We start from the raw sequence: 14,535 nt of genomic DNA, 5'->3' as shown, positions 1-14,535 counted from the left end.
CCCTTCACCATTGCAGGTTACTATGGGCCCAACTTGGATGATGCCGATCCTTTGCGAAAATTATACTCGCAGCTGTTACTAGCCACCTCTCCCATAATACTGGGAGGTGACTTCAATTTAGTGCTAGATCTAAAAGTAGACAGATCACCACCAGGGAGACAGTCTAATTTGAAAAAAATGAGACAATGGATAGGGATCTACAAAAGAGATCTCGACCTAGTAGACATTTGGAAAGTTAAAGGAGAAAAAACCCACCCATTCACCCTGCATAATAAAAAACTGGGGCATAAATCTAGGATCGATTACTTCTTGATCAGTAAGGAATTAATAAAGAACGTAGATAAAGTATCCCACCTACCAGCTCACTTGTCAGATCATTCGGCAGTACAATTAGCACTACAAGTCATAGTGAAAATAACGGAAAGTAGATTCACAGTCGAGAGAGCCTTGCTACAAGACGATCAGTTAATAAGAGAATTGAAAAGTGAAACAAATAATTTTTTTTAACTAAATGCCTCAGGTACCACAGAACAAATAACTTGGGACACCTTTAAAGCCGTTATAAGGGGCAAACTTCTGAGTCTAGAGGCTCGCAAAAACAAGCAATTAAAACAAGAGATCTCAGATTTAGAAAGTACTATTAACTCCTTAGATATCGCTATTTCTATGGAACAAGAGGAGGTAAAGAAACTAGAACTTTAAAAAAAAAACTGAGGCAAAAGATAAAATCGATCACATCTTGGAAGAAAGATTGAAAAAAAAATGGGACTCCAGCAAACTAGCAAGGCACGAATATGGCGAAGGTTGTGTTAAATGGTTGGCATGGAAACTTAAAACGGACTTGGCAAGAAATAAAGTGGGAAGCATAATTCCGGACGGTCAAACTGTTCCAAACTCAGACGAAAATATCATCAGGCAAGAATTTTGGAAATTCTTTAAAGAGCTTTATACGGAGGATATAAATCCATCAGATGAAAAGATCAACTCCTACTTAGAAAATGCTGCGCTTTTAAAATTAACAGAAGATGAAAGAGAAGGTTTGGAAAAAGAAGTCCTCGAAGACGAAGTGGCGGAGGCCATTAAAAGCCTGAAAAAAGGAAAAGCAGCAGGACCTGATGCATTACCGAATGAACTATACATGATACTAAATGACTCTATACGTCCTCATCTGACCAAATTAATCAATACAATTCTTATACATCATAAAGCTATACCTGACTCTTGGAACGACGCCATAATTACAATCATCCTGAAACCCGGAAAGAACCCTGCCAAATGCGAGTCGTATCGCCCAATATCATTGCTGAACGCTGACTACAAAATATTTGCAAAAATATTGGCAGCCCGATTAGGGAAAGTATTATCAAAATTGCTACATCAGGATCAAAAAGGGTTCATCAAAGGGAGAAACCTACATGATGTCACTCATGAATTACTAACTGCAATAGATATCGCAACACATGAGAAAACTCCTCTCACCATACTCACCGTTGATGCCGCCAAGGCTTTCGATAGGGTCAACTGGGCCTTCCTTGAGAAAGTTATGGATAACAACAACATAGGATCAAACTTTATACATATGATAAAGCAAATTTATAAGGATCCAAGATCTAAGGTTCTAATAAATGGTAATCTCACAGAAAATATAAAGATAAGCAGAGGAACGAGACAGGGTTGTCCCCTTTCTCCTTTGTTATTCAATCTATACATTGAACCACTAGCGAATAAACTAAGAAATAACAAAAACATCACTCCGTTTAAACACCGCACATGGGAGAAGAAAATCGCACTATATGCGGATGACTTAATGATCTTTACGGATGACTACTTAAGAGCCAAGGATTCAATCGGAAAAACTATAGAAACATTTGGGAAAGTCTCAGGATACCTTGTTAATCAAACGAAAACGGAGATCATGACATGGAATACTTCCTTTCAAAGTAACAGCATAAAAAAAGAAATCAGATATCTAGGAATCCTAGTGAATAACGATATAGGGAAGATTCCACAGCGCAATTTGAACAAGGTAGCCGGAGATATAAGAAAATTGCTTGAGGCTTGAGCCTCTTTACCATTAAGTTTGATAGGGAGGTCAAATATAGTCAAGATGACCATCCTGCCAAAGTTCACTTTCCTATTTAACGTAATACCATTAGAATTTGGAAAAAACGGAGCTAGCACGAGCACAGAGAGACATCACAAGCTTCATATGTGCCGCAAAAAGCACGAGAATTGCTTGGAAAAAAATCAGGAGGGGGAAGAAAGATGGAGGGCTAGCCAGCCCAGACCTGGTGGAGTACTGCAGAGCTTTCCAATTCAAGAATATCAGAGTACTACTAAAAAGCCATGATTATTATCCAACCTACTTACAAGCAATCACAAAATCAGATGATCATGTACTGTTTAAATTTGGACACCCTACGTACTTCAAAAAAATAAAAATTAAGACACTAAGGGATGCAGCAAAGTTGTGGACACAAATAAGAGGTATTTTGAAAATATCGTACTACAGCAAATGGGCTCCCATCTGGGACTCGCCTGGAACCCCAGATTGCTTCAAAGACATACTTGCACTTCCAATAAAAAAAGCCAACGTAAAGTACTGGGGGCAAATACTAAACTGACCCAATTTGAAAACTTGGTCAGAGCTTCAAGAGTTGACAAACCATACACTATCCAAATTCAAATTCTATCAAATTTCAAGTTGGTTCAAGACTTTACCCGGTGTAAACAAAGGTATTGACAAAGTAGAAAACGATATGGTTAAAACAATACGAATGCCAAAAGAAGTAGCGAAATGGTACTGGGCTCTGATAATGGCCAACGACACAAACCTCAACATAGAAACACAAATATGGGGAAAAGACATAGTAACAGCAGATCTTGATCTTATCTGGGAAAAATCCGTGGCAAAGTGTTGGTCAACTCTGAAATCTGCGGCCTTGAAAAGGAACCATCTGTATACAATTCACTGGGCATACTGGACACCAAGAAAGCTCTCCAAATTTAAAAATGCAGGAATAAAGAAATGTCCAAAATGCGGAGAGGAAAGAGCAGACGACATCCATATGTTCAAAACCTGCCCCCGACTGAAAGAATTTTGGGACCAAGTTGGTAAGACCCTGAGCACTATCCTGTCCAAGCAACTAACTGCAAGTACAATTCTAACACTTTTTGGGATTGTAGACCCAGAAAATGGGGGGGGCTCACAAAAGGGCAAGAAAACCTCCTCTTTGTATTAATAGTTCTTGCAAGGAGGGAAATTTGTATTAAATGGATAGGATCTTCTAGCCCAACCCATGCAGATTGGTTGAACTCAGCCATAAGAATTAACAAACTAGACAGAATAGGAAATGCAAGTAAGAGATTTAAATTCTGGGAAAGTTTTGAAAGCTTCTTAAACCCCAAATAAGATCTTAATGTAAGTCCTATGATTAATGTGATACTTCTTCTGGTGGACAAGTATGATACTTGTTGAGTAGTCAAGATGGCTAGCTCCCCCCGATCCAAATCAGAAGTAATGGTATGTAGCGGGTAAAGGAAACTCCTCAAAAAACAACCAACAGGAGGAAGTTAAATACTCCCCACACAAGAGAGACCGAGGGGCAGTGTCGGAAAAGAACCAGAGGCAGACACCTGATACTCCATACTCATACAGATATCGCAAGATGAGGACACAAAAAAATATATATATATAAGCCTCCACTATATAAGGCAATAACAGAAAAAGAAATTCAGTCTAAAGGAACACTAATCAGTAAAAACAATGGTAAAAAACTAAACAATAAAACAATATGATCAATTAAACTAACAATATAAAAGAACACATAATGTGATCACTTACTACTCCAAAAACTACGAAAGCTGCAAGAAGACAATACTCTGCCGGATATGCCACAGAAAATCTAAAAACAGAATTGGAAAAATACATACACCTACCTTCTCCAGTAAATAAAACATTTAATTAAACAAACTGAAAACAAACTGAATTTAAAAAGGTTAAAATATAAATAACAAACCAAACACTCACAAATTGTGGAAACTACAGAAAAATTGCTACACCAATGACAAACTACAAACCCACCAAGAAACTCCATCAATACAATACCTGCAAAAAGGCACATAAAAAGTAAGCAAACTATACGCAGTTCTAAATATCAAGTCAACCTTAAGTGCTAAAAAAACTAAAAGCCTTCTGCCCGTACTAGCTTCCAACAAACAAACATTTAAAACAAAACAAAAACAACTATTTTCTCCATGAAAAAGAAGTCACTTGATGCACATTATAATACCACCAAAGGAAAAGAGAAAAAAAGTACTGCAATTACCATCAAGAACACATATGTAAGTAGAAAATAATTGTATGAATGTGTATGTGCATTATAAATGTAAAGTAACATTGTTCAAATGTATTAATTATAATATTAAACTATTATTATGCATAATGACAGAAAGAGCAAGATAGATCACATCACAGAAAGGGAAACAATTACTCTCTTACATGGGCTATACTCACAGGCAAAAATTTCAAGCACCAGGAATATTAATTGGAAATGTACAAAATATTACTCTAATGCTTGTTATGGAAGACCTACTAAAAAGATGAAGTTGTTATTAATGTGAGAGAACACAACCACTTCCAAATGTCTCTAAACTCTAAGTCAATCGTGTACTACAAGTTTTATGACAGGCAAGCAGTAGTTCCAAAGATCCCACTACTGAAATACTAAAAGATAATGGATCACATGTATGAAGCCTTTTTGAGTTCACAAACTTGAACGCAAAAAAGGCTATTCACATGCATCAAACCCAAATTGCGATTCAGTAACCTGTTACCGAATCGCAAATTCGGATTTGCAATTCAGCATTAGGAAGGAGTGTGTTTAGGGCATCCCTTCCTAATACCGAATCGCATCGATATGTCTGAATGTTTTGCGACTGAAATATGGTGGCAAAACATTTGCATTTTACCACTTACTTCAAGTAGGTAGCAACCCGTTTGCAAGTGGTAAGGGGACCCCTTCTCCTTTGTGAATGTTTGTAAAAGCCACGGCCTACACTTAAAAAATGAAAGGAAATCTTTTCATTTTTCTTTTTGTAAAGCTTCCTGTTTTCCTTTAAGGAAAACGGGCAGCTCTACAAAAAAAAAAAGATTGCTTTATTCATTTATTTATTTATTTGAAGAGTATTATATATCGCGAACTTGACCCGGAATCAGGTATCAGAGCGCTTTACATAGCACCAGTTGCATTACGTGAGGACACATTCATTTTTGTTAGGCACAGGGAGGTTGAGTAATTTGCCCAGAATCACAGCATGTTCAGCGTCATTGCCCAGATTCGAGGTCGACCACCTTAGCCATTAGACCAGCTCCTCTCCCCTATTTAAATAATCACAAACATGGTGGTCTGCTGACCTCAGCAGGCCACCATCTGTAGGGGGTTGCAAATTGCGATCTACCTCATTAATATTAATGAGGTAGGTCAGTTTGCGACCCACTACAAATCGGTATTTGAAACTCATATAGTTTCATTCATTGGAAATTACAATTACCTAATTGCAATTCTCAGAAAATCGCTTAGGTAATCGCAGTTTCCAATTTTGATACATGTGGCCCATACTCACTTAAGTATCTGAACTAGGGGTGGGCGGAATTTGCGAAATTCGCTTTCGCAAACTATCGCGAAAATGTCCAAAATCTCCGCGATCATGCGGAAATATCACGAAGACACAGAAGTTTTTTTCTTGCCCGTTTGCGATATTTTCTGCGTGATCGCGTTGAAAAATGTCTCACCAACTTACGCATGCGGTCGCTCATGGGCGTGGCCATCTTGTTTTTACTTGCACCCGCCCACTCGCCATGCTTACTTCCTGTTCCGGGTCGCGCAATGCATGCTCGCGTCTGTTCGCGGTATGTATTTCCTGTTCGGGAAAGCTTTTACATGTTCGTGATGCTTTTAGCGTGCTGGGGGAGAAAATATCATGCGCACGTGGTCGCAATGGGCGCGGCCATCTTGTTTTTCACTCTATTGCATGGTTTTGGGGCCTGTTTTTGAATCCTCCCTTTATTTTTGCAATCCTTACTTTCTAGAAACTTTTTTTTAATCTTTTTTACTTATTATTATTCAGACTATTTTCCTGCTCCTATATTGTTGGTTTTGTCTACTTTTCACTCTTTTTCTATTCCCTGCTATTTCCTTTACTTACTTTTTTAAATTGTATTACCTTTTCTTTCCCGCCCTGTCTCCCTCTCTCTCCCCAGAAGCATGCCAAAGAGTAGGGCTTGCCGCAGCCAGAGCAGCGAATGCCTTCCTTGCGGAAGGCAGCGCCCACAAGGGGTGCACGCACGGGCCTTATTTGGAGAGGTGGAGTTGGCTGCACTCATCTTCTTTGTGCAGCACCACCTCCCCTCAACCCTCGCAGCAGGTGGCAGGCCTGGGTCCAGGTACGGGCTCCGGGAGCGTCGACAGTGCTGGGGAAAGGTGCGCCGGGCAGTGTTCCGCTGCTCTGGGGTCCGGCGCACCCAGATGCAGTTGACACACTGGTGGTCCGAAATCCTGGCCAGTGAGCAGGACCCGCTGGTCCAGCTAGGAGGGGAGGTCCCGGGTCTTGGTGAGTAACTATTTAATTATTACTACTTTGTGTCTGTTCTTCTGCTTTTTTTTTCTTCCAACCTGCTAGAATTTTGCCGGTTACAGTCTAGGTGAATTATGTTTAAAAGTCTTCTGTGATTGTTATGATACAAGTGCTCCTCTGCGCTACTACTAATCTTACTTGTTTGCAACTTTGCGTTTGCGCTCGCTTAGCGTGAATATGTAAGAGTTTATTTTAGAGAAATTAAGTTATGTAATGCTATAGTGACTCTAGACCTTACTTTGTCCTGTCACTAAGAGATAGGGGCGGATTGATACTTAGGTTTACTTACTTTGTATGAGTTTAGAATTTGTTAGTAGTATGCGTGATGCCCCCTCAGTTACGTCACGTGTTGCTGGTACCCCAGTCTTTATTAGAACCTTTTCTAGTTTGTTCAATGAGTGGTGGTAATAGGCTTAGCACTAGAAAAACATCAGCATCAATTAATCAACCCAAAATTTGGTGTATACAAAAAATTTAGTCATGCGCCCTCCATTCGACCATATGCATTGTTGAGGATGAAAAAGAAGTGGAAATGCATACTTAATGTACAATTGGCATGCCTGGAATAGGGGGGCTAGGTCGGGTGGTATGTCGACTTATGCATAGTTAGTATTCTGGAATCAGAATGGAAGACTGGATTAGTGTTGATGAATAGGAAGTAGTCGAGCCACAAATCCCCTGATACTATTTGTTGACCAGATGAGATCGGTCAATTTAGTTTTTGCAATAGTTGTTTACATAATTGTTTTTTTATCATTCTTTAAAATTATTTTATTTGTTTGACACCATCCATCAATGTTTGTCCCTTTCTTATATCTTTCCTGTTTAGCACCTAGGGGCAGGCAGGCACAGACAGGGAGTGGGACTCAGTCGGCGGGAGAACCTCCTCAACACCATGACGACACCAACGAGGGCTCCTCTGCTGCTAGTAAGTCTTCTTGTTTTTAATTATAATTCTTATTCCATAACTTTTACTGCAGCATATTTTTCCCGAACTATTGTTTCAGTTTCCTAATGCTATTTTTTACCAACAACTATCCTTCGATCTATACTGTTTCGAAAATCTTGTTATCCCTGCCTCTGCTATGATGACTCTCTGTACTACTACTACTACTATTAGTTTGTCTGTACTGTAGTACTTAAGCTTGCCCAGTTGGCCACTCTTTCATTAAAAGGTTGTAAATAAAACTCAGATTCACCAGTAGCTCTAGCCGTTGAGTCCAGTCCTTTGGGTCGTCCTCTTGTACTACTTCTCTAGTCTTACTGATCTTGAGTCTTTGTTAATCCTGAGGCCTTGACAATTCATACTCAGACGTGAGTCCCATGCTCTCCACACCACTGGATTCAAGCAAGCTGGGCTGAAAACGGCTGGAATGCCAGAAACTGGTCCTCGGAAGCTTGTTTCCGGTCCAGGGAAGGCATGGCTTGGCAGTTCAGGCTGGACTGTTCCCATGAGGCACTGGGTCAGACTGATTTGAATATGGCCATGTCTGAACTGGGGTGGTGTGGAGTGCAAATAAACAATGGATTTAGGCCCAGATCTTTTTACTGGGGTGAATGTATGACATTGTTCTACATTCTGTCCATCAACTATGGTTTTTGCATTTGTCACCCCGAGTGGGATGGGTATACTCAGACGTGAGTCCCATGCTCTCCACACCACTGGATTCAAGCAAGCCGGGCTGAAGACGGCTGGAATGCCAGAAACTGGTCCTCGGAAGCTTGTTTCCGGTCCAGGGAAGGCTTGGCTTGGCAGTTCGGGCTGGACTGTTCCTATGAGGCACAGGGTCAGACTGATTTGCATATGGCCATGTCTGAACTGGGGTGGTGTGGAGTGCAAAAAAACGATGGATTTAGGCCCAGATCTCTGTACTGGGGTGAATGTATGACATTGTTCTACATTCTGTCCATCAACTGTGGTTTTTGCATTCAGCACCCAGGGGCAGGCAGGCACAGACAGGGAGTGGGACTCAGTCGGTGGGAGAACCTCCACAACACCATCACGACACCAACGAGGGCTCCTCTGCTGCTAGTAAGTCTTCTTGTTTTTAATAATAATTCTTATTCCATAACTTTTACCGCACCATATTTTTCCCGAACTATTGTTTCAGTTTCCTAATGCTATTTTTTACCAACAATTATCCTTCGATCTATACTGTTTTGAAAATCTTCTTATCCCTGCCTCTGCTATGATGACTCTCTGTACTACTAGTACTACTATTAGTTTGTGTGTACTGTAGTAGCTAAGCTTGCCCAGTTGGCCACTCTTTCATTAAAAGGTTGTAAATAAAACTCAGATTCACCAGTAGTCCAGTCCTTTGGGTCGTCCTCTTGTACTACTTCTCTAGTCTTATTGATCTTGAGTCTTTGTTAATCCTGAGGCCTTGACAATTCACACCAACAAATGCCCAAGCAGATTAATTACTTTTTTGATATGATAGGACATACTGCACATACAGACCTTTGCACAAGAAAATAGGATGTTGGTGATGGTAGGTTGGACCTTCCTCACACACCTCAATCAGAAGTTCTGAACCAACCACAATACCCTGCCTGACTAGTTATAGTAGTGTCTTGTCATAACTATTGGCTCTCCGAACCCTCTCCCCAAGATACCCAACAAGTAGAGAACCCAGAACATAACACACCCAACTTCTCAGTCATGGTAGCAATGCACATGCTTCCTTTAATTTGCTCAAAATGTTTATTGACAAGCTCTGTACATTAACATAAACATTATTACACTTACTTACAGTTGTAAATCATGATAACTGAACAGTGGTGGAAGCACCACCATCCCCTAGGTATGAATTTAGTTTATATAAATTTATAACTGAAGATCTGAGTGAAGGGACCCCTCACCTTAGAAGAACCTAGTACTGGTAGTTGTTGCATCATAAGCTCTGCAAAGCTCTAGTTCGTAGAAGAGAATCTTCCGTCTGTAATGCGAACAATGAAATGGTGCGCGTTAGTATATTGCAAGCATTTCTCAGCCGTGCCAAAAAAATTAAGCATTTATGAATAAGCAATATGGACTAACAGTACACCAGAACTTCATAAAAAAAGTGGCTTGTTAATGTTTTGGTTGACCGCTTGTAGGCAGCACTTAGACAGTAGCAGTGTGAGGTCATGTGGCCTCAAAGGTGTTTTATACAACAAGCTGCAAGGTAACGTCACATGTGCAAAAATAAAAGACACAAAGGTAAAATGGTTGCATGGCTCGGGCTAACTAAGCAAAGACTAGAATGACCCTAGGGACCATATAACTACTAGTGTCTACTCAAGTACTACCTGATTTGTACTAGTGATGTTTTGTATACTATTAACTCATTTTTCAATCTTGCTACTGACCAATATGGGGAGGTGTATATGACGCCTAAAAAATAATGTTTTTCTAGGCGCACTACCCACAACCACCATGCCGGGGCCAGCCAAGGAGACACGGAAGGAGAGGATGCGGCAGTAGCCGAGGATACAAATGGAGCCAGCACCAGTGGCGGGCGGTGGTAAGTTAGATTCATAAATTATTCCTTAACTATTGTTGACAGTAGTCACCGCCGACCCCGTAGGGGCAAACCTCCCGCCATCCCGGTAGAAAAGACCCCGCCATATTACAATGGCTGGGGGGTCTGCGGCGGATAGAAACCGTTCGCCGATTTTCCGCACTGTTGACATGTCGACCGGGCGGAAAAGGTTTCAATATGGTGGCGGTGTCTACTCTGAACACACCGCCAGCTATATAATAATCTGCATTTTGGAATGCCTTTATGCCTCCAAGGAAAGGCAGGCGGAGTATGCTTGGAGTGCCCATTGCAGGCCCCCATTGAGGGTACCTACCTATGCTATGGTACCCCCTACCTTTCAAAGGACAACCTGGAAGGCTCCGTGCGAGGCCTGCCACTTTGTGCTTGGAAAAGCACAACATGTATTTTTAGCATTGCGGCGGTCGGTGCTCCCTTTTTAGCGTGAGGATTCCGCCCACCATCCGATGTCCTAAGTAAGTAAAGTAAGTAAAAGTTGTTGTGAACGTTGGCATAGGGGCGGGAGTATTGAGTAACCAATGGCCTCATCTATCTGTCATTTCAACTGCGCTTTGAAAATTTTATAGAGAGGACTAAAAGTCAGATCCAATCACCTGATGTTCAACTAAAAAGTGAAAGACAGGTGGAAGGAAGAATGTTATGTACTGTGCTTTATAGTGCTTCCATGCCACTATGTGTATAATTAACTTGTCTTACTGTTTTTCTAAGAGTATATTTTACAATTGTCTTGTTTCTTTTTGATATACAGGTACTCCTTCCAAGGTTGATCGGAAGGAGTTGGCCGCCAAAGCACGGCGCCGGAAACTGGAGGCAATACAGAGAGAATACCGGCGGCTGGTGGTCTTGGCAGAGGAGGAGGAGGAGACTGCTGCTGCACTTGACACCTCCTCCAGTGCCCCAGGCCCCAGCCACCACCCTCCAGCGGTACGGCGCCACCGTCTGGCGGCCACCCGCCACCCTAGCCTCCACACCATCTCTGGTTCCCCCCACCACTGTTGCTCCTGCTGCCGCACTCTCAAGCAGCGTGTCAAACGTTTAGAGGAGCAAATGCGTGCCGTCCTCTAATCCCGCCGCCAGTCACTGTCTTAGTTCTGCCCCTTTTTTAATTCTTGTTTGGGTGGGTGGGAATTGGGCGTTGGGGATTTTTTAACATTTGGACTTCTATTTCTTAAGGACATTGGTTGGGGTTAAGGAGGGGGGTGGATCAGCTTTTGTGGGTTTCCGTTTTACATAGTTTATTTTTGTTAGGATAAATTAAAAATGTATTTATATTAGACATGCAATGTTGTTAATGTTTTGTAGGTGGGGTTACTGTTTTACATCACACTGTTTCCTTGCTGGTGCAGGTCCGCCCATAGCCAGTGTTTGATGTAAATAATTGGCTGACTGTGTAAGACACAAAGAGATAGATGCGACACCCCTCACTCATTGAGTTGTCCTACCAGTACTTTCAGTCTCTCTCTTCTAGACTATGCATTCTTTATCTGGACTCAAAGGGGTGTGTGAATTCATTGAAAACATGTCCATTATTAAGTATGCCTCCCCCAAACTTCTCTTACTTTTGCTTGATGTTTAACTTAGGCACAGCAATGGCTGCATGGTGAAGATGGTTTCCTTTTTCTAACATGCGATGATTGGGGTGGTGGTAGTAGTGGTAGTAGAGTAGTAGTTGACACTGGCAGGGTAGCAGCATTTGCAAAAAAAGAAAATGAGACAGTCAGTTGCCTTTGAGAGACTGTTCGTGGAGTAGTAGAATTAAGTACAGTACAGAACTTACCGAGCAACAATAATAGGCTAAAATATTTTACAACAAAACATAATGGTGGTGGGGATAGCCTACTAGACAGAGTTGCAAACTATAGTTGTGTCGAGTCACTTGACCAGGCCTACAGCGTAACAGTGCTGTGTATAAGGAATGACTTCAAATTAATGCTGAGGTATATGTTCCATTCTAAAATAAAAATCAATTCTAAAATATACTGCTCATGCGTGGGCAAGCAGAAGAAGATCATCACTCTGCCATGAATTGAAGTACTGTTGCTTTCGCCACATCCGCCCCAGCAAGCATGTGATTAATTATTGGTGTACATTTAATTTAGTAACACCTCAATAAGCCACACACAACCTGGGGAAGAGGGTTGGGGTTGGTGAACGGATAGGAAGGGGGTTTGGGGAAAGGTTTGACAGTGAAAAACAGTGCACATGGAAAAATAAACGACAATCTTTGACGACTACCATATCCAATATGTTAAGGGAGAAAAAGGAAATGCATACATGATGATGATTGATAAGGAGACCCGGATTACATACACTTCGTGTTCTGTTGTTCCGGGCTCAATACTATTATACATAGCAAATAGAATTTTTAAGTATTGGTAGGGATGAATCACAAACAGAGCAAACCTAATGATAATAACAAAAAAAAAAGCACACTGTTGTAAAGATTGTAGACAAAAAAATGCATCAAATTATTTTAAAAAAGGTGAAAGTTGATACTGTTACTGTTATCCTGGTCAAAAATGTGGACTGGATTTGCATCTTGGCATTCCGACCTCTTGGTCCTCTCTTCCATCAATCTTGGCTGTCGCCACTTGCCACTGGCCGCCTGGAAAAAAATGTAGATTTATTTGTAAGGTAATTGTGCATAATGTTCTCCCAAGTATAGGGCAAGGCCCGGCCTGTCATTGTAGATGGAAACACAAAGGGGATATTGAGAAACAAAGTTGAAACAAATGCACAAGTTATGGTGTAGTGCAATACAAGAACACGTTCCGAGGCGGCATGTATGCATTATTCATTTCTACTGTAGTCTGTTTCTGTTTCCAGCATTGACCTTCAACAACAATAGGACAGAGCAGGCCCACAGTGACAGGCCTGACGGCACGTTGCTTAGCACATCCTCCGTTTAGAGTAGATTTTTTTTAAAGAGTTGGACAAAGGCAAAGCACATATCCATTCCAAACATAGCATTTTAAAATTTAAGGTAGTTAATGAAAAGCACCGCAGTCAGCACACTGCTACACTCGACTCTACTTCTATATAGACATTTGGGTCTGCTGTGGTTGTTGTTGACGTGTTTATCTTTAGGCTTTTATGCCACGCATGAAATGTCCTCCTGGCTTGTTTATTCCATCAATCATCTCCGATACTGGTACTGACTGACTGTGAAGGTCGGCCTGCAGTAGAAGTAAAATTTTGTTATTACACAACAAGAGTAGAAGCAAGACCACTGACTCATTGTCAGTGAAATTGCTCTCCCACCCTCGCAGCTCCACCGTTAAGTGAGGTGCCCCTGCCACTGCACTCTTGAGTGTTAGTGATCGAGGCCCTCCTCCACCCGCAGGTTTCCCTGCGCCTCATCCCTGGTGGTCCAGTGGACCTCTGTCTCCTTTCTCTCACTCTGCTCCTTTCACTCGTTTTTCCACCCTTTCTCTCTTTCACCCTTCTGCACCTTTCTGCTCTTTTGTGCCTTATTTCTGCCCATTTTCCCTTTCTCTCCCTCTGCTCCTTCACTCATTTTCACTCGTTTTTCTACCCTTTCTATCTTTCACCTTTCTGCACCTCTGCTCTTTTTTGCCTTATTTCTGCCCATTTTCCGTTTCTCTCCCTCTGCTCCTTCACTCGTTTTCACTCGTTTTTCTACCCTCTCCATCTTTCACCTTTCTGCCCTTTTCTGCATCTCTGCTCTTTTGTGCCTTATTTCTGCTTATTTTCCCTTTTTTCTTTATCCCTTATTTCCTCCCTTTACCTTTCCCCGCCGCTGCTGCCCCGTGGCCCCTCCCCCCCAGCGCCCCCGGCCCAATCCAGCTCCTCTCCCCGCTCCCGCCTCCCAGCTGTCCAGCACTCCCCGACCCCTGCTTAATGGCGGCCACTGCGCGGCCTGCGCAGCGGCCGCGGACTGCGGGCGCGCCGCTGGTGCACCGAAGGCGCGTCAAAGCCAAGCACGTCTGCGCCCGTCCACGACCCGTCTGTGACCAGCACCAGGAACCCTGGACCTCCGCCCCGCCAATGCTCCGACCCAGCAGCACTCCACGCACTCAACCCAGGCTGCAACAACAACTGCAAGCTAGCATCACCAGCCGACACCCATGGACCCTTCAGCTGTCACCGCTGCCGGCACACCTGCAGCACCGCCAAGAACACGGATCCAGCACAACCCGCCCACAAGAAAACAACCGAACCGAAGACCCTGCAATGCATCCTCCTCAACGTCCGATCCCTCCACAAACACGCCACAGAAATCTGGGACCTCCTCGACAGCACCACCCCGGACGTAGCATTCTTCACCGAAACCTGGACCAACGCCACCTCAGGACCGGACATCGCCATCGCCATCCCCCAAGGATACAAGATCTAC

The sequence above is a fragment of the Lissotriton vulgaris genome, chromosome 7 (assembly GCF_964263255.1).
Source record: "Lissotriton vulgaris chromosome 7, aLisVul1.2, whole genome shotgun sequence".
Taxonomy (NCBI): Eukaryota; Metazoa; Chordata; class Amphibia; order Caudata; family Salamandridae; genus Lissotriton; species Lissotriton vulgaris.
This window is presented reverse-complemented; position numbering follows the sequence as displayed.